The sequence below is a fragment of the Puma concolor genome, chromosome D1 (genome assembly GCF_028749965.1).
Source record: "Puma concolor isolate L17-30 chromosome D1, mPumCon1.1.hap2, whole genome shotgun sequence".
NCBI classification, from domain to species: domain Eukaryota; kingdom Metazoa; phylum Chordata; class Mammalia; order Carnivora; family Felidae; genus Puma; species Puma concolor.
The window spans coordinates 3,421,512-3,448,851 of record NC_141676.1 but is presented as its reverse complement, the minus strand read 5'-3'; the positions used below and the strand labels follow the sequence as shown (position 1 = coordinate 3,448,851).

General features: G+C 60.2%; 1 long non-coding RNA gene across 1 annotated transcript; it reads left to right on the top strand.

Moving 5' to 3' along the window:
- Window positions 1–2,384: 2,384 nt before the first annotated feature.
- Window positions 2,385–25,248, top strand: LOC147576312 (uncharacterized). The gene is made up of 2 exons (XR_015241405.1): window positions 2,385–2,421; window positions 25,116–25,248. It is a non-coding gene; the product is annotated as an uncharacterized LOC147576312 (long non-coding RNA).
- Window positions 25,249–27,340: the final 2,092 nt, after the last annotated feature.

Below are 27,340 nucleotides of genomic sequence, written 5' to 3'. Positions count from 1 at the left end.
GGTGCCCTTAAAAGTAGGGTGCGTTTTAAGTTATGCCTCAGTGAGGTGGAGTTTGGATATTTTCTGCAAAAGTAGCACTCGTTTGTGGTTGCAAATTTGAAAAGTACAGAAAAACACACGAGGGACAAGTCTGAAACCTAGCGTATCATGACCGCATGATGAGCTGCTTCTATTTGGGTGCATGTCTTCCTCAGACTTTTAAAAAGTATATGTTTATCTTAAAAAAAAACAAAAAAAACAAAAAACAGGGGCGCCTGGGTGGCTCAGTCGGTTGAGCATCCGACTTCTGCTCAGGTCACGATCTCGCGGTCCCTGAGTTCGAGCCCCGCGTCGGGCTCTGTGCTGATAGCTCGGCGCCTGGAGCCTGCTTCGGATTCTGTGTCTCCCTCTCTCTCTGCCCCTCCCCTGCTCATGCTCTGTCTCTCTCTGTCTCAAAAATAAATAAAAACATTAAAAAAAATTTTTAAAGAAACAGCATTTGAATCATATCCTCCTTTCCCCCTCTTCTTGTGAACGTCTCCCAGGGCATTAAACCTCTCTTACAGCCCCCTTCGACACTGCTGTATCCACACCTAAAGGAAGGCACAACCTCCCCCAGTCTGAGACTGTGTTGAAGTCACAGCCACAGCAAATACCACAGGTCCTGGGATGGGAAGCCTCTTTTGCCGCCGATTCAGACCCCCCATGCCACCCCCAGGGCCCGAGACCCACCCACTGGCCCAGCTCCCCTGTCGGGCAGGACCTGGGTGTGGTTGGGCCTTCCTTTCTCATCTGTGATACAGGAGCCGGCACTCTTTCCTGGGACCAAGGAACTCTGGCCGACGTGGCTGCAAAGCTGATTTCTGTACGTGGATTCTATTCATCAAAGCGGACAGGTGCTCAATGGAAAACGTTTGGACCTGTCGGCGTATCGATATCTGAGGAACGCGAGAACGTGGTAAATGTCACCGAGTGAAAGAAAACAAAAAATAGCTTCCTGAGAAAACTTGAACTGTGCTAACAGTGACGCCTCCAAAAAATATAGCATTAAAATACGGATACCAGAGAGCCCCGGAGCCGCTGAGTGGAAGCCCTCCTGACGCAGTGGGCCCCCTGGCCAGCAGGACCGCAAGAGGCCACCCCACCCCCGCCCCGGCTCAGTCGGCTCCGCTCCTGACACAGCCGTGCCCCTCGGTGACTTGCGCAGAAGCTGACGTGTCGTTGGGGGTCAAGATATAGTGCACGAATCACTTAAAGGAACCAGGAGGCGTCGATGCGGCTATGAATGCATTGGCCTCTCCGTTTGTCTATCCTTTCCTTGCGCATCCTGTCCGTCCTTCCTTCCACCCTTCCCTGGCTTCCCTCCCCGTACTGATTGTTCGTTGATCTGCCAACACTTTCCGGGCACTCCTGATGGGTCAGACCTCAGGCATCAGACCTTTCCTTGCCCCATGTCACCCCAGAGGCAGGGCTCCTAACCCAGGCGGAGGGCGTGTGCTTGGGGCACCCGGTGATACAAGCAGGGGGGCCCCATGTGGGTGAAGGTTGACATTTCTGTTGCAGGATTGTTGGGGCCAGCAGGAGTAGCGCGAACAGGAACTTTCTCCAGAAGTCCCCAGCAGTGTACCCATCCCGGAGACTGTCCCCTGCACCATAAGTACATTTCAGGAGCTGTTTCGGACACTGCCCTACCCACTCTAGTTTTCCCCATGACCTTGGGAACGCCGGAAGGCCTCTTGGAGAGGCGTCCATGAGACAAAGAAACCCACCGGGGCAGGAGGAGGACAGGCAGCGACTTTCACCCGGGACCAGAGCCAGTCCGCCTGCCTGGCCGACCTAGAAGTCCTCACCTCCGGGGAGGGGTCTGCTTCGCAAAGCCATTTCTCACAGAGTTCCTGTGGTAGCACCAGGAGTCAGCTGTTGACCCATCTGGCAGGTGAAACACCGAGGCGCGAAGCCAGGCTCCGAGAGAGAGAGAAGCCACGAGTGAGATCCCACCTCCCACCCAAGGACAGCACTTCTGCGCACTTGGCTCTTTCCCCCAGGCCTGGGAGGAGACCCTCGAGCAGGACAGATATTCCCGGAGGCCAGGGGCACTGAAGCGCGATGCCTGGTCATGTGATTCATTGAAGGGTTGGATGGGACCTTTAAGACAATTTCTTAGAAGCCCCGGATCAGCAAATGAACAGAATAAGAACCAGAGAGGAGGAAAGATTTGCCCAAAGACGTTCGTTGTGTGGGCAGCAGAGAAGGGACCAGAAACACACTCTATCACCGCAACGTCCCTTCCCTCCCGGAGCACACCCAGACTCCAGTGTGACATTTGATTTGTAATAAAGTCTTTTTAAAAAAGAAAAACCCCACGTGCTGATGGCTCCTTCTTAAAAACACCTGCTTGGGATGGGGCGCCTGGGTGGCTCAGTCGGTGAAGTGTCCGACTTCGTCTCGGGTCATGATCTCACGGTTCGTGGGTTCGAGCCCCGCATCAGGCTCTGTGCTGACAGCTCAGGGCCTGGAGCTGCTTCCGATTCTGTCTCTCTCTCTCTCTCTCTCTCTCTCTCTCTCTCAAGATAACTAAATAAACATTTTTAAAAATATTTTAAGACACCTGCTTGAGCAGACTGGTCATTCCAGGGGGTTGGGGAGGAGGTGCCCCGGGGACTGACCGACTGACTGGCGGGTCAGGAGTGTCCTTTTCTGGTGGCTGTGAAGGCAGTAAATGCAATGCTGGATTTTACGCTTAACTCATTATTTTTTTAAGATTTTATTTTTAAGTTATCTCTATACCCAGCGCAGGGCTTGAACCCACAACCCTGAGATCAAGAGTCGCGTGCTCCTGTGACTTAGCCAGCCAGGTGCCCTTGAATTTTACACTTTATTTTTTTTAAGTTTACTTATTTATTTTGAGAGAGAGAGAGAATGAGAATCCTAAGTAGGTCCCATGCTGTCCACGATCCAGCCCAAGGCAAGTTTCGATCTCATGAACCACGAGACCATGACTTGAGTTGAAATTAAGAGTCAGATGCTTAACTGGCTGAGCTACTCACATGCCCCTAAATATTACACTTTAGGGGCGCCTGGGTGGCTCAGTGGTTAAGCGTCCGACTTCGGCTCGGGTCATGATCTCGTCATCCGTGAGTTCAAGCCCCACGTCAGGCTCTGTGCTGACGGCTCGGAGCCTGGAACCTGCTTCCGATTCTGTGTCTCCCTCTCTCTCTGCCCCTCCCATGTTCATGCTCTGTCTCCCTCTGTCTCAAAAGTAAATACAAACATAAACAAAATAAAAGTAAACAAATATTACACTTTAAAATGGTTGACCCTGGGGGCACCTGGCTGGCTCATTCGGTGGAGTGTGTGACTCTTGGCCTCAGGGTTGTGAGTTCGAGCTCCGCATTGAGTGTAGAGGTTACTTAAAATGTTATTTAAAAAATCTTAAAATAGATAAGTAAATGAAACGGCTCACACTGTGTTACGTGACTTTCCCCTCAATTTTTGAAAAGTAACCGGGAAGTAAGTTGCCATAAAGGGCACCGCTGAGACCCCTGGGGACCTTTGGATGCGGACTCTCATTGGTTAGTTAGCACCTGCGTGGTTAGGTGTCCTGGGTCGGGCGCTCGCATCCTGGTTACGTACACAGTGTCCTTGCGTTCCAGAGCCCCGTGCCAGAGTCCTCTCGCGTAGTCCTGGTCACGACTCGCGTTCCGACGGTTCGGGAAAATAAACGCGTGTGTACGAGGCAGTGAGAATGCCACTGTGGCGGGAAGGGCCGTGATAGAGGCGAAAAGGGGACGGGCGTTCTTTACACCGCTCTAGAAACTTCTCTGGAGGTGTGGACTTTCTCAAAAAAAAAAAAAAAAAAACGGAGGGGGAACCCCCCCCACCTGCCTGGTACCAGTTTGTGGCAGGCCTTGCTTGGGCCGCGGTTTGCAGCCCACGCACCCGGTTCCCAGCCACCGTCCCCGGGGGGCTCTACAAGAGCGCCATGAATGCGTGTGGCCACTGTCGTACGTCCCATTTTCCAGAGCAGGAGACCAAGGCTTGGGAAGCCACGGGGCCCACCCACAGCGGCAGCACCAAGTGGGGTGTGGAGAAGAAGTGTGGCTATTTTGGGTCCTTGGGGGCATGTCTCCTAGATAAACGGGAGTCGTGTTGCGTCCCTGATGTCACAGGCAGAGGACATATTTTCCGAGGCAGCCATTCCCTGGAGAATGACCCCAAAGTCTTGTCATTCCCTCAGGAACCCTCTCTCCACCCCACCCCATCCTACTCTGTGCAGGGTGACTCAGTCTTCTGTCACTTGGTTGTAAGTAATGCCTTTTTTTTTTTTTTTCCCTCTTCTTCTTCTTTAATGGGAAATGATTTGGGGGTCTTACTCTGTACTGGGAATTCAGCACCTTGTTTGAAGTGGTTTGTCTCGTGTAAGACCTCAGAAGCAAATCTGCACCCAGGTCCCAGGCAACAGACCTTTTAGGGAGAAAAGAGACCTTGAGAAGCCCAGTTCCGGAGCATTCTGCACGGTCCGATTACCGGTGACCGGCGCCACCAGACCCTGTGCGCGTGCACGCGCGCGAACCCTCCCGGGCGTGGGCCTGAGCGTGAGCAGATGCCTGAGTGCGTGCCCGTGGATGAGCGTGCCTGCCCGAGTGTGTGTTCGTGAGTGCGCGGGTGACCTGATGCCCGCGGTCTGTTCGGCGGGCGCCGTGGCTGGGGCCGTGGCGGTCTCGGTCATGGCCGTCGCCCCTCAGCCCAGCACAGCCCTGGCGTGTAGTTGCATGATAAACATGGGTTAAGGAAGGAGGAGAGAAGGAAGGGAGGAAGGACAGGAGAGCGGTGGCTTCGGCCTCCTGGGCTTCCGGGCCTGCCTTCCCAGCAGGTCAGCGGACAACAGAGGTATTTCTGTTTTGAGGCATTTAAACAGATGCTCGGGGCTCAGTTCCGGCTAGGGTTTCTGGCCGCACATACCACAGACGAAGGCGGCCGGAGATTCCTTCCAGAGGCTCCTGCCGTGTGCCTTGGGACAAGCACTTGACCCGGTTTCCCCATCTAGGAAATGGGACGAGACCCTGCAGAGGGCTGTGTGAGGAGAGGCTTAGCAAAGGCTCGAGGGTCCCCCGAGGCGGGCTGGGCTCCTCGCCAGGCACCTCTGGGGGGGGGGGGCAGAAGCCCCAACCCGGACCCCTCGTGCTTCAGCTGTGACAAGAAGGGACCTCTTCCCGAAGCCTTGCCCAGGGCCGGTCTGGACTCAGACGCCGCCAGCCCTTGCCTCCGGGTCCCCCCCGGGGTTGTTCCAGCCTCACCCGTCATTCCCGGGCTGACCCGTCAACTCTCGGGTGACACCCCTCCCCCTGACCCCCTTGTTTCCGGTCTGATTCCTGTTTCCCCACCGTCTATAGAATGCAGTGTGTGTGCAAGGGCCTGACCCAGCCCCACTCTACAGACGGGGAGACTGAGGTCTGGGGACAGTCAGCCAGATGGTCCTCACCAGTAGAGATCGGAGGGGCCCCCAACCCACGCCCCTCCTCCAGCTCTACCCCCTTTCTCTTCTTCTTTCCAACCCCCCCCCGTAAGCCCTGTTCAAGTCTCGATGGCACCCCCGTGTTAATTCGGACCCATGAACCCTTGGTATCTCATGTCAAGGTTTCTGGGCCCCACCTGCGGACAGTTCTCAACACCTTCTCCAAGAGGTTCATGACCCCGGGACGCCAGGAATCAGCCCCGTGGAGGGACCGGGTCCTCGGAGCCCAAGCCTGGCCTTGGAGGCGGTCAGGCATTGTGCCCTCCACGCACAGGCCTCTCCTCACCAGGCACAGCTCATCACCAGCCTCACTAAGTGCCTGGTGGTCCTTGGACAGGAATGCCGGCACCTGACCCTGGCAATGGCCGCTCCGTGGCCCCAGGAAGGTGGCCGTACCTCGATCTTCAAGCAGAGCCATGGGCTCACTCCCCACGGTCAATGGCTAGGGACAGACACGAACTCGATGTCTGCCCTGCCTCTGGCTGATCATGGCTCAGCAGACTGGGCCGGCCTGCGTCCCCGAGGGTGTCAGTAATGGGGGGAGGGTCAGGGTGTGCCCCTCAGACACCGGCCAGGCAGTGATGCGACCACGTCACCAGCGTAGAAAGCCTGGCCCCTTGTGGGCGAAACTTCCGCTCTCATCGTCAGCGTCTCAGTCCCGTGATTTTGTTTGTTTTAAGGGTTCCTTCCGGAGGCCTCCTCACAAGACAGTTGGAGTCATGTTATCTGTCTGTCTCGCACGCGGGACCAGTGACCCGGAATGTGCTTGTGTGATGTCCCCGGCGAGGGGTGGCCAGGTCCGACTCCTCTGTCCCTTACTAGGGGTGGAGTCTGGTGCCAGGCGGGGTGGGGGGTGGGGGGGCCACAGCTGAGGCACCTGACACAGCCCCTGAGCAGCCCCAGGACCACCCGTGCCCCAGGCATCACCGACCTGCCTCCCCCAGCTCACGTGGGACGCTCCCGCGGGGTAGGGACATGGCGTTCGGTGCTCTTTAACTCGAAATGGCCCAGCCCGCCGACAGTCAGCATCTGCGAGAACACGGGTGGCCATTCCCTGGGCACCTACTCTGTGCCAGGCTCTGTTTCACCTGGAGTCTCACACCTACCGGGAGGGCTGTGGTGACTCCCGCCCACGGCCGCACAGCCCGCAAACACGGGGGCTGGGATTCCAGGTCAGAGCCCGCGGACCCCTGCGTTAGCGTCCTGGGGCTGTGGGAACAAAGGCCCCCTCCCTGGGCAGCAGAAACAGCGGAAACCGATTCGGTCTTCGCTCCGGAGGCCGGAACTCCCAGACGAGAATGGAGACAGGGCTGATCCTCCCAGATGCTCGGAGGGGCAGGGTCCTTCCTGTAACTCCAGCTGCTGGGGCTCCAGGTGTCCCCGGGCTTGTGGCCGCAGCCCTCTGCTCTGTCCCACGCACCCCTCCCCTACCCCTCCCGCCCCACCACCTGTGTCTCACATCTCCCACTCCTGGCTCCTTCCTTACAGGGACACTTGTCACTGGATTTAGGGCCCCCCCTCCCGGATAATCCAGGATGATCTCATCTTGGGTCCTTCACTTGAGTACATGTGTAAAGACCCTTTGTCCAAATAAGGTCACATCCACAGGAGTCAGGGGGACCCACCTACTGGGAACACGTTGCAGGCTCCATCGGTCAATGCTTGTCCCTCTACAGCATGCCGAGCCCCAGCTGAGGTGGCTCCTTCGCCCCGGGAGAGGGGTGGTCCCGGAGAGGCCTCCAGCAGAGACAGGGGAACACGCTCACGGGTAGGGGCGTGGCGGGGGGAGTGATGGGAGTCCTCGGGGCGGAAGCCAGCCAGCTGGCAGACAGCTAAGCAGGCCCAGACGCCCCTGAGGCTGGCCTCGGATGCTCGTCCTGGCAGGGGGCAGGGATGCTTCCGGACGGTTTGTGTGGAACCTGGGCCTTGGTTTCCCCTCGCAGGCAAGGCCGAGGGAGGGAATCCGTGGGTCTGAAGCGGATTGGAAAAGGCAAGGGCTCAGTGAACCGGTCAGATGAATGGGGGTACATGCAAACACTGGGCCCCCACCTCAAATTGCCATTGTACAAGGCCGCGTGAAGAAAACAGCACCAAACTAAATACACAGTAGAATTTGATTGTGTGAGAGCAAGAAAAGAACCCCAAAACATGCCCCGGGGTACAGTTTTAGAAAGCGACAGAATTCGCCTATTTCATTTCTGATTTTTGCACCTCTCTGCTCTTCCTCCTAATTTAGTTTTGAGAGAGAGATCGAGCACGAGTGGGGGAGGGGCAGAGAGCGAGGCAGACACAGAACCCGAAGCGGGCTCCGGGCTCCGAGCGGTCCGCGCAGAGCCCGACGCGGGGCTCGAACCCACGAACCGCGAGATCGCGACCTGAGCCGAAGTCGGAGGCTTAACCGACCGAGCCCCCCAGGCGCCCCTGACATGGATCCCTTTTATAGTCACAACACAGAAGTCACTAGATCAGTCAACAATACTGTTTAGATATTCCCTCGGGGCCGGCGGACAAAGGATTCCTGTGGCACGGCTGAGCGACTCCAACCGGTCACTGAAACGCCACGTCAACGGCGAGTGACCACATACGGGGACGTCCGTGCGGCTCCAGTGGTCAAAGGTGCGCAGACAGCACCGTCTCACGGGTCCCCGGGTGTCCCCTTCCTCCCAAACAAAACCCGAGAGGCCGGCACAATGGCCTTCCACTCAGGCTTCTCCAGCCGGAACCGTCCCCACGTTTTACCCCGGGGCGGGGAGGGGGGGGGGTCAGAGGACCTGTCCTCGCCTGGCTGCCTGAGGCGGTGACCCCCGCGCACAGCCAGGCTCCCCGGCCACGTTGCGCTACCCAAGAAGGCTTTTAACTTTTTCAAATGCTTTCGCAGCTCCCAACGGTGCCTTCTCCAAAGGGCTCCGTGAAATTCTCAGAGGCCCGTCAAAGCCAGCGAGTCCCTTGTGGGCGCTTTGATTTACAGGACAGATGTTTGCCAGCTCACACTTGGAGGGACTGACGGAGGCGGGGTGGAATTAAATAAGAATAGGGGTGTCAGCTCCCAAAAGGTGGCATATCTCTGCCCTAATTCCTTGACGCCCAGTATGGTTCAGAGGTCGGGGTTGTTAATGGACAGGGAACAAATTGGGGGCTGCACCTGTGATCCCTCCAGGCGGAGGGAGGGGGAGCCCCTTACGGCTCAGGGGCGGGCTCACTCTGTGTGCTCCTGGGTCTGATATTGACCTGCAGCGTGAGGCTCCCTGGACCCCGAGCCTCGGTTTCCCCTACGGTACAACAGGGCTGCGCCCAAGGGTAACCGAGGCGAGATGTGGAAATCTCGGGCCCCGTGCTTGGCACGCAACGGACGCCGGAACTTTCCAGTCGTGCCTCCCGGCCACCCAACCCGGCCACTGGGGAGCAAATCACGGCCCCCCTTGGGGGCTTCCGTCGTGATACGGACACTTTTAGGAGGGGGCGGGGGCCGTACCGGAAAGACACCCGGGCCTCGGGAGGTTCTGTCCATCAAAACCGCTTCTCTCTCGGTCCCTGGGGCTCAGGGACCCTGGCGCAAGGCCGCGGTGCGTGGCGAGGTGACGCGAGATGGGCAGCCTGCCTCGATAACTCGGGGCCCGGGCAGAGGGGTGCGCTGGGGAAGGAAGCCGGAGAGAGAGGACCTTTGCCGAGGCCGGGGTAGCCGAGGGCTCCCCAGGAGGAGCGGCGGGCACCCTGCCTCGACCGTGTGGCCCTGCCCCGGCTCTCCCACCTGTCAAGCAAGTGGAGGGGGGCAGGCAGCAAGGGGCGACGGGGCCGCGTCGTCAGGGATGACGCACCGAGGGCCTGCCTCGAACCGGGAGCAAAGTGGTGAGCCGAGTGCGCTGTTTTCCAGAACCTCTCTCTCTGTGCCTGGGCCCTGGGCAGCCAGGGACCCGAAACACGGCCCCTCAGGGCAGAAATGTACGCGGGAGGGCCTCGAGCTCAGCGTGAGCACAAGCCCGGCGTGGCAGGAGGGGAGAGGAGGGCGTCGGGGGTGCGGTGGGGGTTCACGGCACTTAGTAAAACCAGGTTCCACGACAGCGTCTACGTGCCCACGGCGCCAGGAGCCGACGGTAAAGAAGCGAATAAAATGAATCGCGAAAGTAGCCCCCTCGCTTCTCAGCGGTCTCCTTGCTGACAGGCCGGGCTGTAGGCTGTCTCCTTTCTGGAATGTTCTCTGCGCCCATAAGCGTTCACAGGAAAGCCTTTCGGTTGTACCTCTGTGTGGGCACGCACTGGCCCCACTGCTGCCGGTCTTGATTTGTTTTCATGTGTCTTCATTTTTGGGACAGAGACAGAGACAGAGCGTGAGCAGGGGAGGGGCAGAGAGGGAGGGAGACGCAGAATCCGAAGCAGGCTCCAGGCTCCGAGCCGTCCGCACGGAGCCCGACGCGGGGCTCGAACTCACGAATGGTGGCGTCGTGACCTGAGCCGAGCCGAGGTCGGACGCCTAGCCGACGGAGCCACCCAGGCCCCGTGTTCCTGCAGCAAAATGCTGGCTCCGTGTGGTATCATCTGGTAAAGCTGAAGCTCTCCGTGAGCTGTGAGCCCCAATTTCACTCCCGACCCATCCAGCCCGAGCAGCTACATTCCCGCAGCCGCCGCCTGAAACAGCCCAAGTGCGTGTGCAGGGGCACGGACACGCGGACTGGGGCACGTTCGCACCGTGGAACATTATACCGCCAAGGGAAGTGGGTGAACTACACGTTCATGGGGCCTCCTGCCGACAGCTCACGAATGTGAAGAGGGAGGAGGCAAGACACAGGCAGACAACGACTTTCTTTCAGAAGCTCTCGGGGGGCGCCTGGGGGGCTCCGTCGGTTAAGCGTCCGACTCAGGTCCGTGAGTTCGAGCCCCGCATCGGGCTCTGTGCTGACAGTGCGCTCTCTCTCTCTCTCTCTCTGTCCCTCACCCACTCATGCCGTCTCTGTCTCTCTCAAAATACATAAATAGACTTAAAAAACTAAAATAAAGAATCCCTTAGGGGCGCCTGGGTGGCTCAGTCGGTTGAGCTTGAGCATCCGACTTCGGCTCAAGTCATGATCTCACGGTTCGTGAGTTCGACCCCACATCGGGCTCTGTGCTCGGAGCCCGGAGCCTGCTTCGGGTTCTGTGTCTCCCTCTCTCTCTGCCCCTCCCCCGCTTGTGCTCTGTCTCTCTCTCAAAAATAAAGTAAACATTAAAAAAATTTTTTTTTAAAATAAAGAATCCTTTAAAAGAGAGACACACAGAGAGAGAGAGGCTTGTCTAGATGAGCAAGGAAATGATTTGCAAAAGTCCGAAAAGTCCAGGATGCCGAGTAGGGGCGGGGGGCGGTGCTGGGCTGGGGTCGGCGGGGGGCTGGGCAGGAGGGAGGGTTCTGGGCCCCAGAGCCGCTCTGCCTCTTGCGTGGCTGTGGGTTCTGTGGGTCTCCGCTGTGAAAGTATTCGTGGGCCTGCCCTGTCTTGCGTGCACTGTTGGGTGCGTATGCTATTTCCCACAATGCAAGGAGGCAGAGACTTGGGCGGGGGGGGGGGGGGGGGGGCGCTGCGGGAAGGTGAGATTGCGGGCAATTCCCACTTGCGTGCTGATAAAGTGTCGAGTGCTTGACATCTGTCAACCAATTTTGAAAAGCAGCTCTGATTACCCCCTTTCCACACCTAAGGAGCCTGAGGCACAGAGAAGTTGAGGGTGTTACCTGGAGGGGTGGGGTTCACGCTCCTGTCCTTCTGGAGAGCCGTGGGCGTGGGCCGGGGGGGGGGGGGTGTTGCTTCGAAAATGACCATAGGTGACTTCTGTCAACACCACCAGAAAAGCAGCGCAGGAGGGCTGGGGCTCCCGGTGGCAGGACCTGGCCTTCCCCGCCTGCCCCCCGACCTGGGGGACAAATGGAAAGGCCACCGGGCCTCGGGCTGTCCCCGGGGGCTACAAGCGGGTTGTAAAGCACTTTGGGAGACCCCGTTTACACCAGGGCAGAGAATTGCCCCCTTGAGGTGGTTCGTGACCCCATAAATTGCCCTGAGGTGGGAGGCAGCTGGGAGGCCCGGGGACAAGGGGACAATGCTGGCCGCTTCGTGGGGGGCTATTACCCTTCAGAGGTGCGGCATTCCACAGGGCTATGGCCTTGGGGCTCCCGGGGGAGGACCTGGAACAAAGGTGGGGAGGACCTGGCCAGGGCAATGGGAGGGGGGGTTCTGCACGACGCCGAGGGGGTACGCGGGGGACCAGGCGCCCTGTGTGGGGTGGGGCCCCCCTTCCTGGGGCCTCAGGCTGACGCTCCTCAGGCCCACAGCGAAGGGGGCTTCGGTTTCAGAGCACACACATCAGACGGGCCACATCAATGCCTTGCAGGTGTGGATAAGCCAACGGGGAGCGTTGGCGCGGCCGTGGGTTCTGTGAATGTCTGAGAGGCTGAGGTAAGCCAGCAGGTACCGGCTAATACCTGCTCGGCCTGCCTGTTGGGCGACCAGATTATCCAGCCCCGTCCCGATGCCACAGGCAGCCACAGCGGCCAAGTTCACGCTACAGGGCACCTACTGTGTGCTGCGTCCTGGCCGTCCTGGCGTTTCAGGGATAGAGGGAGCTGCGAAATGCGTGTTTCCCAGGGGGAAACTGAGGCCCAGAGAGCAAGCCTGGCTCCCCTGAGGCCGTATCTGTGTTGTAGCTGGGCAGGGCATGGGACCCAAGGCCCCCTAGGAGGGCCTACCGACAGCTAGCTGGCCCCCGGCCTCTCAGGCATCCGTGTGCAACTGGGAAAGGTCCCCCTCGCTCTGGGCAGACGCAGCCTTGCAGCCTCCGAGGGCAGGCCAGACTTGAGCCGGGAGGAGCCCTTGTGCAGGGCACAACCTGCACAGCTGTACAAGGCAGACCTGCCCGTGCCTGTGCCCAAGGATCCTTCAGAGCAGCACTACAGAATCACGGTCCTGGGGTCACCCTCGGTGTGGGGACCAGGAGGCCGGCTTGCACACTGTGCACACACGCCCAGGAGCAAGCGAGAGACAGGTGGAATCGGCAGCCACGGCACCTGCCTCCTGCCGGCTGAGCCGAACAGCCACGAAGCCACGGTGACCCCGGCTGGGGTGGGTCTGTACCGGTTTCTGTACTCCGGGAGCCAACAAGGAAATGGTGCCCAGCAGGTGCCCACAGAGGGAAGTTCTAGAAGCTCCAGGCACGTGAGGGCCCTCTCTCTGCGTGCTACCGGGTGGGTCCTTCTTCGCCATTTCTGCCGAGCACTTCGGCTCTGAATCGCCAGGGTCAGGTTTAAGAGCTGAAGGTCAGAGGCTACCCAGGCACCCGTGCCAGGACACAGGGCTGACCTTTGTGTGACCAAGTCGAAAGATCCGGGGACCCCAAGGAGGGGCTCCAGACCTCTGGCCGCCATCTGAAATGCTGCTTGGGGGGCTGATCCTCACCGTCCCTAAATTAGGGGCCAAATGGCCAATTAAGGGGCCGTTTGAGAGTCAGAGAAGCAGAAGATGAACAGAGGAGACAGATGAGGCCGTCGGGCTGGTCACAGGGTTCGGCGGGGGGAGGGCGGCACCTCCTCTCCGGGCATCGGGGGGCCCGGAGGCCTGTCATGCCCCTTCCTGTGGCCGCAGAGGGCAACCAGGGCCCCGGCGGCAACGTTCCCTGGGGCTCAAGGCGCCCCAAGTGCTGCAGGCGCCTTGCTTTCCGATCTCTGCAGGTCTGAATCACCTGAACCCTCGCCCGGCGCCCTCAGCGACCCCCCAGCCCGCCCGGGGCTCGGCTGGTCGGCGACCAAGCGAAGGCTGCCCTCACATAGCTTCAACTGCAGCATGAGGCTGTGTACGCGTGCACACGGGTGTGCGGGTGTGCGTGTGGGTGTGTGAGAGGTGGTGTGTGATGTGCATGAGTGTGGGCAAGAGCGTGTTCGAGTGTGAACGTGCGTGCACACGTGTGGTGGATCCAGAAGAAACAAACAACAAATACAAGTGAAACACACGGACCGTGTCACCCCCCAAACTTAGTGGCTTCAAGCAACCATACTGTCGCTGGACATCTTGCGCCCAGGAACGGGGGACCCGGCCGGCGTGTGCCCGTGTGGCTGCTGGGCTCCCCAAGGCGGCTTCTGTGCCCAGGAGCCTGGGGCCTCCCGGGGCCCTCGGCTGTCCCCACGGCGAGGCCTCCTCCCACCTGGCTCGGAGCTGTCACCTCCGGAGGGCACCGTGGGCATCTGGGGACCCAAGGGCGTTGTTCCCTCCACGCCGTGGGTCTGGGGGCCCAGAAGACAGCCCCAAGGAGGGGATCCACAGGGAGGAGGCACAGGGAGACGGACCGATGGGCACTGAGGCTCTGACGGCAGTGGAACGGGGAGGGTCTATCAGGCTGGGCGCTGAGAAGGGGCAGCACACAGGCTCGAGGTTCTGGGGAGGCGCTGGCCTGGGCCGGGCGGGTCCACGGAGTACGGGAGGGAGGTGCGCAGGCCCCAGCGGGGGTGGGGGGGTTGCTGCAAGAGTGCTGGTGGAGGAATGAGGTCAAGGGGCCGGTTGGTGTTTATCCCGGGACCTCAGAGCAGGTCTGCCGCTCATGGAGACAGACCAGGAGAAAGGGGGGCTGGAGCACGACCTGGAGCCCAGGGCTGTGCCCGTGAGCCTGCTGGAAAACACTGCATTTGCAGGCGGGGCCCCCAGTCCATCTCTACGCTGAGAGAGGATGCCCCAGTCCGTGCTTAAATGACAGCCGGCCAGTAGACACCGCCTGTACCCCCGCATGCGCACTTGGCACACACAGAGCCCCAGAGGAACTTGCCCCTCTTCCATTAGTGTAACAGGTGCCCCCACATCCGCCTTGCTGACGGGGCGGGGGGGGGGGTGCGGCTCAAGGTCAGCACAGCCTGGCTGCTGGAGGGGGGGAAGGCGGCCCAGGGCCCACCCCATCTGTGCCTGTGATCAGCCCACGTCCCAAAGACTTGGGGACCAGCCAAGCGCCCCCCTCCCCAACCCTGGCCTTCTTCCTGAGCCTTTAGTGGCTTTGTGGCCTTGGAGTCCGATCAGTGGCTCTGTGATTGAAAGTGATTTGTTTTCCGGGTTAATTTGATTATATCCTTCGGGTGGGGGTGGGGGTTCCTACCTGCCCCCCCCCCCAGGCCACTTACCCATTACCACAATTACCATAAAGACTCTCTTCAAAGGGCAGGACCCTCCCCCGGGGGACCAGCCCATTAGGACAGGGCTGAGCCCCTGGGGCGGCAATAAACTTGCTGATGTTAAGTGGTGGCTGGAGCCTCAGACACAGGTGACAGGCCGCTGCGGAGGCCTCGGTGGCTTATGGGGCAAGACGCCTACAGATTGGGAACCCCGGGTCTCTGGGGGGCTTTCCGCCCTGCCGCCACCACCGGACCCCGGAGGCTGCACCCGGGATTTGGCAGATGACGGACCACTATTAGGCCCCCAAAGTGGGCAGGCCCTTTGAAACAGTCTCCTGAATCTTCTCGGCAACACAGCAGACAGGGGGACGCTGTGCCCATTTCACGGAGGAGGGAGCGGAGGCCCCGAGAGGCGGGAGGGCCTGCCCAGGTCTCCCCCCCCCCCCCCGAAGAGGAAGCGGAGGACAACCCGACTGAGAGCTGGGCCCACCGAGAGACGGGATGTGGATCTCCAGCGTGCACCTGCGTTTTCAGCCTCTGCACGGGGCTCCTCCGGAGGCGGATCAGGCCCATGGCTCGCTGGCCAGATCTGACAGTCTGGGCTCCAAGGGAAACGGGAGCGGAGTGTGCGAAGGGTCTGGAGCAGCTGGGCCTCCGTTAACCAGACATCTCGGGGGCGGCCCGCGTCCCCAGGGCGACAGCCACGGCAGCACAGCCACGGCGGGCATCTGAGCGCTCGGAGAAACCGTGACCTTACTGGAGGGCAGCTGGTGCCCAGGCTGTGCCAGCCGGCCCCCGACCTCCGCACGGCTCAGAGGCGTCGGGGTGCCGACGTCCTTCCCGGGCGGACCTTCTGAGACATTCTGCGGGAATTTGCAGCCCTGACATTCGGAAGCCCGATGCTTAACGGAACCGACATCAAAAATCCGTTAGGGAAACGGGATGAACGGAAAGCTGGGCCCCTTCCTCCCCCGGCACCCCAGAGTCCACACTGCAAACAGCTCGGCTGTTTGGGGAGCGCCGGGAGAAGAATAAAGACCTTTTCACAGGCCGGCGGGCTGCAAAAGCAGTGAGGGAATGCAGACCAGTGACCTTTTGCAGAAGAAATTCTCCCTTCTCTGCCCCAGGCTCTGCTGGCCTTCCCTGGGGCTTTTCCAGGGGCTTCCTCGGAGCGACTTCCTTTTCCTCCAAATGGACTGTCGGTGAAGGAAAGGCCTCTGTCTGGGGACGCCCTCGCTGGCCGGCGTGCCGGGGACCCTCTGGGGTCTCCCCCCTTGAGTGTGAGATGTGCCAGGAGTGTGAGTTGGGCGGGAGAGGCTCTCTGTCCAACCCAGACCTGGTTCTGCAGCTCACCATCCTGTGCCCACCCGGGAGTGTTTGCAGGGAGGGGTGCAGATGAACTTGGCAATGGGATGGGGAGGGGTCAAATGTACTTAGGGGCGGCATCCGCAGTAGGGCGAAATCACGGTTTCTCTGATTTCTTAACCAAGTGCTTTGGGGTGTTTATGGGATGGCCGGGGTTTCGGCGAGCTTCCCCCCCCGACCAGTCAACCCCCCGGCCCCCCACTTTCTCGTTCCCCATTCTGCAGCCTGGGAGGGGCTCAGTGGGCACAGCTCATTTCCACTCCCCGTGGTGGGCGGGGTCCCTCCCATGGGCGCCTCTCCCTAGGGGCCCCGCTGGAACATTCTGGACGGCTTCACCTCCATAGCAGGTGCTCCTGCTGGGCTATAGCTGTGCGGGCTGGGGGTTGCCGGGGCACCTCTGTCTCACCGCAGGGTCCTCCCAGCGGGACAGCCGAGCCTCTTGGCGTGGTGGCTCGGGTCGCCGAGAGAAGGCTAGCGGAAGCTGGCGGGCCCCTTGAGGCCTGGGCCTGGAACTGGCCCCCGGTCACTTCTGCCACATGCTCTTGGTCTAAGCAAGCCCAGGCCAGCCCAGAGTCAAGGGAGGGGCTGCAGCAGATCTTTTGTCGTTTGGGACTTGCTTCCAAGAAACTTCTAGTCTCACGGCTGAGGGCTTATGCTTTTGCCGGCTCTACTGCCCCGTGCCTCCCGCTCCCCGATGCTGGGGAGGCCCCAAGGGCATGCCCCCCACTGCATGGCGCAGGGGTTAGCAGGAGGCTTATGTGAAGGAGCCCCCGAATGCCGCTTCCTGGCCGCAGCTCAAAGGTCCAAAGGCCAGAAGAAAGTGGGGCTTCGGAGAATCCGCTCCTCCGGGCAGGGTTGCAGGACAGAGAAGCGGGCAGGCGAGGGGGGGGGGACCCATCCCAGCGTCACCTGTTTTCTGAACGGTGGGTTGGGTCCTTGCCTCAGGCTCTGCACTGAGAAGCCTTCGGTTCAGTTCTGTCCTTTAAAAGTTTCCAAAATGAGCAGGACTCAAGTCCGAAGTTTGCGTCTGCCTCACGAAACTGTCTGAGCCCCGAGGGACCCCTAGAGGCCTGGCTCCTTCTACCTCGTCGCCCCACCACCCGCCCATTCCCCAGACATTCCGTCCTCACCTGTGCACTACGAGACGGTGCAGCCACGGGAGGCGCAAACAACAGCGAGCTCGCGGCGAGGACACCTGCCTCTTCAGGACACAACGCGCGGCTTCTCCCCGCTCTCACCGTGGCCTTGTGGCTGCCTGGGCGTCTGAACCCCGGGGGCCACACGCCCAGCTCAAGGCTGAGGATTCTACTCCTTTACAGCAGAGACGGTCAACCTATTTCCAAGGACGACCCCTTCCCTGAATAATAGTTTTAAGTGTTTAGAGTAAGATACGGAAGGCGGACAGTGGTAACCGATTACACTCAAAGGCAGCTATCAAAACACATCTGAAAGATGATTTTGGGATTGAGGAAATTCTGTGCTTGTGCTTAATGTTCATTTTTGAGAGAGAGACGGAACACGAGCAGGGGAGGGGCAGAGAGAGAGGGAGACACAGAACCCGAAGCGGGCTCCAGGCTCCGAGCCGTCAGCACAGAGCCCGACGCGGGGCTCGAACCCACGGACCGTGAGATCGTGACCCGAGCCGAAGTCGGACGCTTCACCGACGGAGCCACCCGGGCGCCCCGGGGAATTCTGTGCCTCTTTCCGGAAACATCAACAGCAAGGTGGTATGGTAGATGCAACAGCCACCATCACCGAGGAGGGGCAGTGAGGATAATTGACTCTCTAAGATTATTCCACTGCACTGATGACATAGAAACCCCCGAAACCCCTCGGGACCACAAGGTCGAGGGCCGCGTTGACGTCCCGTGGTTCGCCCACCCTCGTAAACGGAGAAAGTGGTGAATTTAATAAACACATCACCTCCTCTTTCTAGTTCATAAGCCCCGCGAATTCCATCCACGGGTCCCCAAGAGGAGATCAGACATTGGACGGTGACTCATCTCAGTCTCTTTGGGTGGTTCCTTCCCAGAGGGACATTATGAACGAGGGACCCGTCAACCCTGCTCAGCTCTGGGATCTCAGGGCCCAGGCAGACCCTGGCTGGCCCTTCACATGAGCCACTGAATCGGTGTCCTGGGGTGGCCATAAGAAATGACCACAAACTAGGCAGCTTAAGATAATGGAAATGTATTCTGTCATGGTCCTGAAGGGCAGAAGTTCAAAATCAAGGCAGGGCCGGGCTCTCTCTGAAGGCTATGGGGGGGCACCTTCTGGCCTCTTCCAGCTTCTGGTGGTTGCTGGTAACCCTAGGGGTCCCTAGGCTCGTAGATGTCCAGCCAATCTCTGTCCCTGTCTTCACGTGTCATGTGGTGTTCTCACTGTGCGTCCGCGTGTCTTGTTTTCTCTTGTCAGGGACACTGGTCATTGGAGTGGGGCCCACCCGGATCCACCGTGACCCCCATCTCAATGTACCAATTACACCTGCAAAGACTCTGTTTCCAAATAAGGTCAAATGCAAGGCATAGGGGTAGGACTCGAGCATGTCTTTTGGGGGGTCATAACTCAATCCGAAGCCCGCGCCTTGGGGACAGTCACAGGGGATCACAGGAGTCGGGGTCTCTGGAGAGATGCCTCCTCTCACGGGGTGGGGGCTGCAGCTGAGGCAGGAGAGGGAAAGGACGTACAAAACTAGTCAAGAGCGGGGTCTCCGCTGCCTCAGCAAAGCGCACGTGTGGACAGGAATCTTGTCCAAGTCACCGTACTGTCCCAGCATCCGGTAGTGCCGGGGACATAACCGGAGCTCAGGCTATTCGCTGAGTGAACGAACGCAGGAACAAGTGAACACAAGTCAGGTCCCTGACATGGAAGCCGGTGTTCTTCCCACTGCCCCGTGGCTGCTGGCCATGTACCGATCACTATAATGCCAGTTTCTAGAAGGGACTACCAAGATCAGTGGCGTGACGACGTAAACGTTTATCTCCTGCTTACCCGATGGCTTGATGGGGGTGCTCCCCTGGGGGAGGGCCTCGTGCCGGCCCAGGGATCCAGATTCCTCTAGCTCTGGGCCCCACCGTCTCCTGGGCGGAGGAATCAGCCAACTTCTGGGAAGACACAGATAGTACACATCTTTGGCTAACCGAGCCACACTGTCTCCGTCCAAACTACTCAGGCCCCCACTGCAGCAGGAGGGCGGCCACAGGCGACGCCCAAGCGGGTCCGCGGGTCGAGGTAGGCCAGCCCCAGTCCTAGCGCCACAGAGCGCCCCACCGTGAGCTGGAGGACGGGACACGAGGGTGGAGAAGACGCCCACACCTGCTTCCGAGTCCTGTGTCTCTCCCACGGACATGCCGTCCGCAAGACGCAGTCACGGGGCTCCCGGGGGGACGGCGGCTATAGCTCCTCCCCCTCTGGACGGTGGCCGGTCGGGAAAGCCTGGGCTGGGCCGCAGGAGCAAACACCCCCCCCAAATCGCAGCAGCTCGGAGAGGAAGCCGTGTCTCTCCTTCCAGCCCGGCGCCCATCAAGGTTTGGAAGGGGGGTTCTACCTCGAGTTGTGCCCAGGGAGCTGGGCGGGTGGCGGGTTCAGCTCACCCCAAGTTTGCACCTCTGCCGGGGGCAGGGGCGCAGTGAAGCACTGGCCGGCTCTCGGGGCTCCTGTCCAGAGTGGCCACTTTGCTGGCCAGGACGAGTCCCGTGGCCACACCTGGGGTCACGTGTTACCGGTTCCCAGGGTGGGTGTGTAGTTTAGCAACGGCCAGGGCTGGAGCCAGTGGCCTACCTGTAACACGGGGCCCAGTGGTCGGGCCGCCCGCGTGCCCCGGGGTGGGGGTGGGGTGGGGGGAAGAGCCCAGCCTTTGTGGTCCTGGTCCTCAGAGGCCGAGCCCCTCGTAAGTGGCAGGGTCCCCAGTGTGGCAGGAACCACCACAGAGGAGGCTGGGGGGGGGGGGGACCCCCCCGTGCAATTTTGCTTCACCCTGGGCAGCAGGGACAGCAGCTCATTCCGGAAGACGGACTGGCCTGGTGGCCGACGTGGAAGGCGAATTAGCTAGAACCCCTGGAGTCGTAGGTGAAGGCAAACTCAACCCCAGTTGTTCAGGGAAAAAGTGGAGGGGAGGCTTATTGCCTCAAACAAAGAAGACGTAGGCAGGGAGAGCTGCCATCAGGCGTGGTTTGTTCCAGGAGTTCAAAGGGTATCACTGAGCCCTAGTTTGCCGGCTGGGTGTCCCGGTAACGTCCCCCAGGCTGGCTCCAGGGCGGTCCCGCCCCAGCGGGCAGGGAGCCAGAACACCCGCCCCCCGCCCCCCCTCCCCAAGCCAAGTCCGGGGCTTCCCCCTGATTGGATGAGTTTGGGTCACGAGCCGTCCACGAACCAATCACTGCAGCCGGAGGACCTCAACGCACTGGTTGGCCAGGTGCCCGGTCACATAATGTACCTGGGCCTCACAGTGGGGGAGGGGTAGTTTCCTAACCAATCAAACCTTAAATAAACTACGATTTCGCCCTTGAGGTTGCGGCGGCATCCGTGAACGCGCGCACGGTCCCCATCCTCCTCCGGGCCTCAGTTTTCTTTCCAGCGTAGGACCATTGGGTGCGCTGATGTTCTCAAACCCCTTCTCATTCTTTGTCTCCCCCTCCCCCCCAGGGCGTCCAGGGCATTTGCCTGCTTCGCTGTTTTTTACACCTGAACGTGCATCACGTGCGAGTCTTGGGTACGTGTCGGTGATTGAACAGATTCCGGGCGTAGTTGTGCCCAGGCCCGTGTATAAATCGCATTCACACGCAGGCACTCACACACGCACACTCCCGGGGACCGGCCAGGGAGGCTGTCGCCGGGCCCCTGGTGAGGGCCCAAGGTGCCGCTGCGACAGGCCTTCGGTCCCGCCCACTGTCCCCCCAGAATGTAGGGGGGCTCCGGGGCCCGAGCCGATACACCTTCACTTCAGTGTTTAGGCTGAAACCCCGGGAGCAAGGGGGGATGCCTGTGGGGGGCTGACTCGGCTCCGGGCCGGCAGTCCTGCCCAAACGAGCTTTGTGACCCCACTAAATGGAGAGCTGACGACGCTGGCCCTGCGCGTCCACGCGAGGGAGACACGGCGAGACGTGGGGGGATTCAGACTACTCAAACTGCAGCCCAGAGGCCGGGCATGGGGCCCGAATGGCCTTACAGCTCCTGGCAGGCTGGACCCAAGGCGCGTCTGGAGGATAGGGCCACCGCCTTCCCGAGAACATCTTGGTCCTAGACCCCAGGCAGCCCACTCCAAGATGGCCTGCACGGATCCGGCCTCTGGGATCTGTGCCCTTGGGCGGTCCCCTCCCCCTCCCGCACTGTAGCAGGGATGGGCTGTGTGGCCGGTAGAATGTGGCAGAAAGGACACGCTGTGCATACGACAAGCAGACGACTTGTTGTCTCCACCTTGTCTTCCCTCGGATCACTTGCTCCGGGAAGCTGGCGGCCATGTTGTGAGGTCACCCAAGCAGCCTTAGGGAGAGGCCGCCGTGTCCCCCGCCAGGGGCCGTGTGGGTGGGCCATCTCGAAGGTGTTCCCGCAGCCCCAGGCCAGCCTTTGGAAGAGACTACAGCCCTGGCCAGCTGCTTGAGTCCAACCTCATGAGAGATCTCGAGCCGGGAACACGCAGCTAAGCTCCTCCCATGCTCGGACGCGGGGCCACTGCGTGAGGCAGTCAGCATTGGCCCTGGTTTCTACCGCTGCTCCTGGGGCTGTTTGCTATACAACAATTAGCTAACTAACGGGTCACTAATACACGCTTTTACTGAACGCTTAGGCCCAGAGTGCTTCCCATCCTGATCTGGTTTCATCATCACGGAGACCCTGAGGGTGGATGTAACGGTCCCCACGTCATAGGGGAAGTGACTGGGGTTCAGAGAGGAGCCGTGACTTCTCAGAGTCCCACGGCCGGGCAGGGGTCAGAGCCATGCTTCGAGCCCGGCTCTGTCACCCCCAAACCTGTTTCCCTTGCTGTCTGTTCCTCCCACGCTTGCTTTGGAAGCAGAGAGTGCTGCCCGTCGAAAGAGGCCACCGCGGGGCGTCGGCCCGGGTTTCCGTTGAGACGCCTCGGCTGCACGGAGCATCCCTTAGAGTAGCAACAATTTGCCTTTTTAATTGTTTGCCAGCCGGGCTGTGATAAAGCATTGCACACTTACAGGTTTAAAGGCAGAGAAATGTATTCTCTCCCAGTCTGCGGGCCAGGGTCTGGGGGCTCTGGGGAGGGTCCTTCCTGCCCCTCCAGCTCCTGGGGCTCCAGAGGTCACCGGGCTGCGGCCACGTCCCCCCGGCCCCGCCTCCGCCATCTCCTCCCACGCGTGGCTTTCTCTTACGGGCCTTCTTCCCTTCTGCCTCTTGAAGGACAAGGGTCGTTGGATTTAGCCACCCCCCCCCCCCGCCCCCCCAAGCCGGGAAGATCTCATTTCCATCCCTAGCCGAGCCACATCTGCCAAGATCCTTATTCCAAATGAGGTCACGTTCTGAGGTTCTGAGTGGACACGAATCTCGCAAAGATACTATTCAACCCGCCACACGTTCGTTCCGGCTTCTGTCGTTTGGAAAATGCCAGCGCTTTGCAGCTCCCCGCACGCCTGCAACATAGGCCCTGTTGTGATTCTTTGCAACCCCCCCGACGGAGGGTCGGGGAGGCCCGGGGACGCGCCCCAGGTCTGCCGGCCGGCAGGTGGTAGAATCGGGAAGCCCGCCCCAGGAGTCTGACGCCACGGCCACGCAGGCGGGTGCGGGCGGCCTCTGCCCTCCCGGGCCACACCGCGGCCAGACGGGGTCCTGGGCGCCCCCGGGGGCTGCGAGAGCTCACGGGGCAGGTAGCCGCGGGTGGGGCTCTCCAGGTGGGCTCCAAGGCCATCAGAACCTGGTAACGAACGGTCGGGACTCCCCCGTGCAGCATGGCCCATGAAAGACAAGTTGGGGCCTAATGATTACAGGGAAAGTTCAAGTGGCTTCCCCTTTGAAATGCACAAAGCCTGCTCAGGTAATGGGCTGGGGCCTGGGCGTTTGAAGTGCCAGTCGTCCCGCGGAACATCTGGCAGGCTGTGCCACCCGCGCTACAAACGCACCGGGCACAGCTGGCCCTCAAAGGCTGCCTGGGCCAAACATCGGGGCCAGGTTGTGCTTTCTTCTTTGGTCTTGACTCGCCCCCAGCTCTGCGATGCTCACTTGTGCCTTTCTTTGGTGGGGGGGGGGGGGGGGGGAGGGGGAGGCCTTCCTTTTCATTTTTCTTTTTTTTTTTTCTGAGCCGAACTTCAGAGAATGTTAACACCAAAGGACCGTGGTGCCTCACTAATTCAGGATTAGTGCCGAGCCGAGCAATGACTGCGGATTCTCACCACGGTTAAAAGAAAAAAAAAATACGTGCGGTCGAGACCAGAGGGCTGCCCTGATCAGAGCCCTGTCGCAGGAGTCCGGGCAGTATTTCGGGGGGTCAGCAACACCTTATTTTTTCTAGTCACTCGTGCATTCAACAAAAACTTATCGAGCACCTACTGTGTTCCGTGTGATGGGTAACAGCAAGAGCAAAGGCCCTGGGGTAGAAAGAGCTTGGAGCATTGAAGAATTGGCCTGAACGGGCAATATGGCTGGAGGGTGGTGAACACGGGGAGCGGGGCAGACGGGAGTCGGGGAGCACGGCCACGCTCAGTCCCACAGGGTGTGTGGACCTTGTGTGGGGCGCCGCTGGAGTTTCGGGGCAGGGGAGTGGCTTAGATTTTACAGGTATTTTCTGTGAATATCTAGTTTCCCGGACGGCTTTCCCGGAAAGCCACCGTCAAACGGAGGCCCCAGCAGGCCCCGTGTCTCACTCCCGGCACCCGGGGCCTGGCGCACAGTAGGGCCTCATCGCTTGTCCGCTCACCGGATTAAAGTCAAGTCCACTGCAAGGGAGAGCAGGGCGGTGGGCTAGGGGGTGGTCTCTGAGGCCCCCTGTTTGGGGAACAGGATATGTCTGGTCTGGGGCCCCTCCCTGGGAGAACTTTCTGGGCTCCCCTGCGCAGCCATGCATCGCCCCTCAGCCCAGGTGGGTGGTCCAGCGCTCTGTCGCAAACTGCAGGGAGGCTGGTGCAAGGCCTGACGCTTGCCTGCCACCCTGCCTTCTATCCCTGCATCCTTCCTGCCTCAACCAGCCTCACGGCTGCCCAGACTCTCACGCGGGGCCTGAGCAGGCACGGAGCGAGTGTCGGGACCAAGAGCGGCGTGAGTGAGTGAGTGAGTGAATGAATGAATGAATGCTATACCGCTGGTCCTCAGAGAAAAGTTGTTGGCCTTTCCTGGGCAGGAAACACCTTCTCCCACTGTCCACAGGGGCCCTCCTCATCTTCTGGGCCCCCTGGCCGGGAAGGGACAGTGGGGGGAGACATGTGGGTCACCTGGGCTGGGGAAGGACCTTTCTACTTTCCCCTGCTGCCCCCCCGCACCTCTGTACCCCAGGAAGCATTGGCAGGACTTTAGAGAAATCCTGACGCTTCCTCCTTTGTCCGCGTCCGAAACGTTTTCTGGTTACAAAAGTTTGCTGCGGACATTTTAGAAATAATAAGAATGAATGTGCTCACACACTGCCCTTCTAAAGAGTTTTTACAAAATGTTTATTTGTTTGCTTTTTGAGAGAGACAGACAGACAGCATGTGAGCCGGGGAGGGGCAGAGAGAGAGAGAGACGGAGACCCAGAATCCCAAGCAGGCTGAGCCGTCAGCACAGAGACCGACGCGGGGCTCGAACCCACGAACCGTGAGATCGTGACCTGAGCCGAAGTTGGACGCTTAGCCTAGTGAGCCACCCGGGAGACATACAGCCCTTCTAGAATCCCATCACCGAGAGATAATCAGCCTGAGAAGTTTGGGGAGGATCCTTCTAGAACTTCCACACAGAATCACAAACACTTAAACTTTTCAGACCCTTTGTATTCCAACTGTGGCTAACCTGCTCTTTTCCATATCACGGGGCCATCTATCTGCATCATTTTGACGTTGCGGGATGTGAACTGAGTGTCACTTAACTGTCCCCTCCAGTGCGCACCAGTGGTGTCTCCTTTTGGACGTGGGACATTTCTGCTTATTGTGGAAAACGCCTGTACACATAAGATTTACCATTTTAGGGGCGCCTGGGTGGCTCCGTCGGATAAGCATCCGACTTCAGCTCAGGTCATGATGTCACGGTTTGTGGGTTCGAGCCCCGCGTCGGGCTCTGTGCCGACAGCTCGGAGCCTGGAGCTGCTTTGGATTCTGTGTCTCCCTCTCTCTGTGCCCCTCTCCCGCTCATGCTCTGTCTCTCTCTGTCTGTCTCAAAAATAAACATTAAAAAAAAAAGATTTACCATTTTAACTGTTCCAACATGCACAATTCAGGAGTAGTGAGTACATTCCCCATGCTGTGCGACCATCATCTAATTCCAGAACGTTTTCATCCCCCCAAACGAACGATGACGCTGCACCAGGCACAGGGGATCCCCGGGCCCCCCCACCCCCACCTCACCCCGGGAACCACCAGTCTGCTTTCTGTCCCTGCGACTGACCTAGTCGGGACATCTCGTACAGAGTCATGCAGTTCATGGCCTTCTGTCCAGCGTCTTTCACTTAGTGACCGTCTCCCAGGTCTGTCCACGCTGTAGCACATATCCGGGCTTTCTGCCTTTTGGTGGCTGAGTCCTACTCTGTGCGGACGGATCGCATGCTGTTTATCCGTTCATCGCTTGGACATGGGGATGGCTTCTGTCTTTCGGTGGCTGTGAAGAGTGCCGTTCTGAACGTTCACGTCCGGGTTTTTGCGAGGACACGTGTCTCCAGCCTTGTGGGCACGTCCCCAGAGCGGAACGGCCAGGCCCCGTGGGAACCCCGTGTCGCACCCCTCGAGGCTGCACGCCCCACCGGCGTGGGCTTTGGGCGCAGGGCCCCAGAGGGAATGGGGTTGCTTTCGGCTGGAGAGATGCTTCCAGAACACCAGAGTCTCTACGTTGATGGGATGTGGGCAGGCCAGGAGACAAGGGAGCCAGCCCAGGGTCTGAGGTGGGCGGGCTCAAGGGATGGGGGAAGCACACGCCGACATGCCCGTCAGGGGTCCCGAGCACCCAGGAACCAGGTCACGGAAGCCAGAGGCCAGCAGCCGTGCGGGGGGAGGGGGGAGGGGGGCCTTGCAGGACGAGCGGGGCTGAGGAGAGGGGAGAGAAGGGGGACATCCAGGCCGAGGCACGGGGGCAGTCCTGGCCGAGGACACAGCGGGCCAGGCCGGCCGGGGCACAGCCGAGAACACCGGTCCCAGACAGGTGTCTCCTAACACCCGCTGCAGCCTCTGGCCTCCTGTTTGGCCCCGAGAGCAGCCGCCTCTGAAAGCCACATGCCCTCCGTGTTGCCCAGTGAGGCACAGGGAGGGGACAGGGCCGGGAGGGAGACCCTGCAGGGCTGTAGGGGCCCAGCCTCGCCCCAGAGCAGGCCAGGTGGGCGCTAGGGGCCGAATGACATCAGCCGCCGCCTCCCTCCGCTCGCACTTGGGCCGAGAGGGTCACGGCAGGCACACTTTGTGCCTCAGCAGTGGCCTTCTTTCATCTGCGGCCTCGGAGGCCTTCGCCAGGGCGGCTTCATGAAGGCTCCCAGCCTCCTAAGTGCTGTTTCGCAGCTGGACAGCGTACAGAACAGAGAGATTAGGCGATTTGTCCGAGATTGCATGGCAGAGCTGGGCGGACCCCCCTCCCCGGGGTCAGGGGCGCTCCCGGCCTCTGTCTGCAGCCTCCTCTCTTCTGGTTGGGTCTCGTCCTGCTGCCCCCCACCCCCCGCCCCCCACGCCCCAGGGCTCAGCTGATGGCCTGACGTCCCTGGAGACCCATGCTGTCCCGTGTTTTGCCAGCAGCCAGCCCACGGGCGAGCCGGGCAGGGGACCTTTCCGGGATGGGGTGGCCCAAGGCGAGGGTGGATCTTTAGGCCTGGAATCTGCTCCCACGGGGCCTGCCTGTGGGGCCCCGCGGGGTTGCCGCTGGCTTGGGACCTCTGGGCGCTGGGCCCGGCAGGGGTGAGGGGGCCGGGCAGAAATGCCTGGCTGTGGGGAGGGGGTGACATTGGCACCCGTGCTGCTGGGAAATTCCTTACGTTCTTTCTCTGGGTCTGTGAGCTCACGAGCAAGTGCGGTGGGTGCATTTTATAAGCCGGAAAATAAGTCATTCACTGAAAAGGGGAAAAACAAACGCATTTCCAATCTGAAGGCTCACTGGTCATCAAAGTCAAGGGCAGGGAGGTGGCCCGGCTGTCCCCACGAGCTGGGACAGCACGGGGTGTTTGCAAAGAGCTAGCTCCCCACTCCGCCCGCCCTCCTCTTCCACCTCCCTGCTCTACTCAGACCACCCAGAGGCTCCCCTTCAGCTCCAGGAGAGGCCGG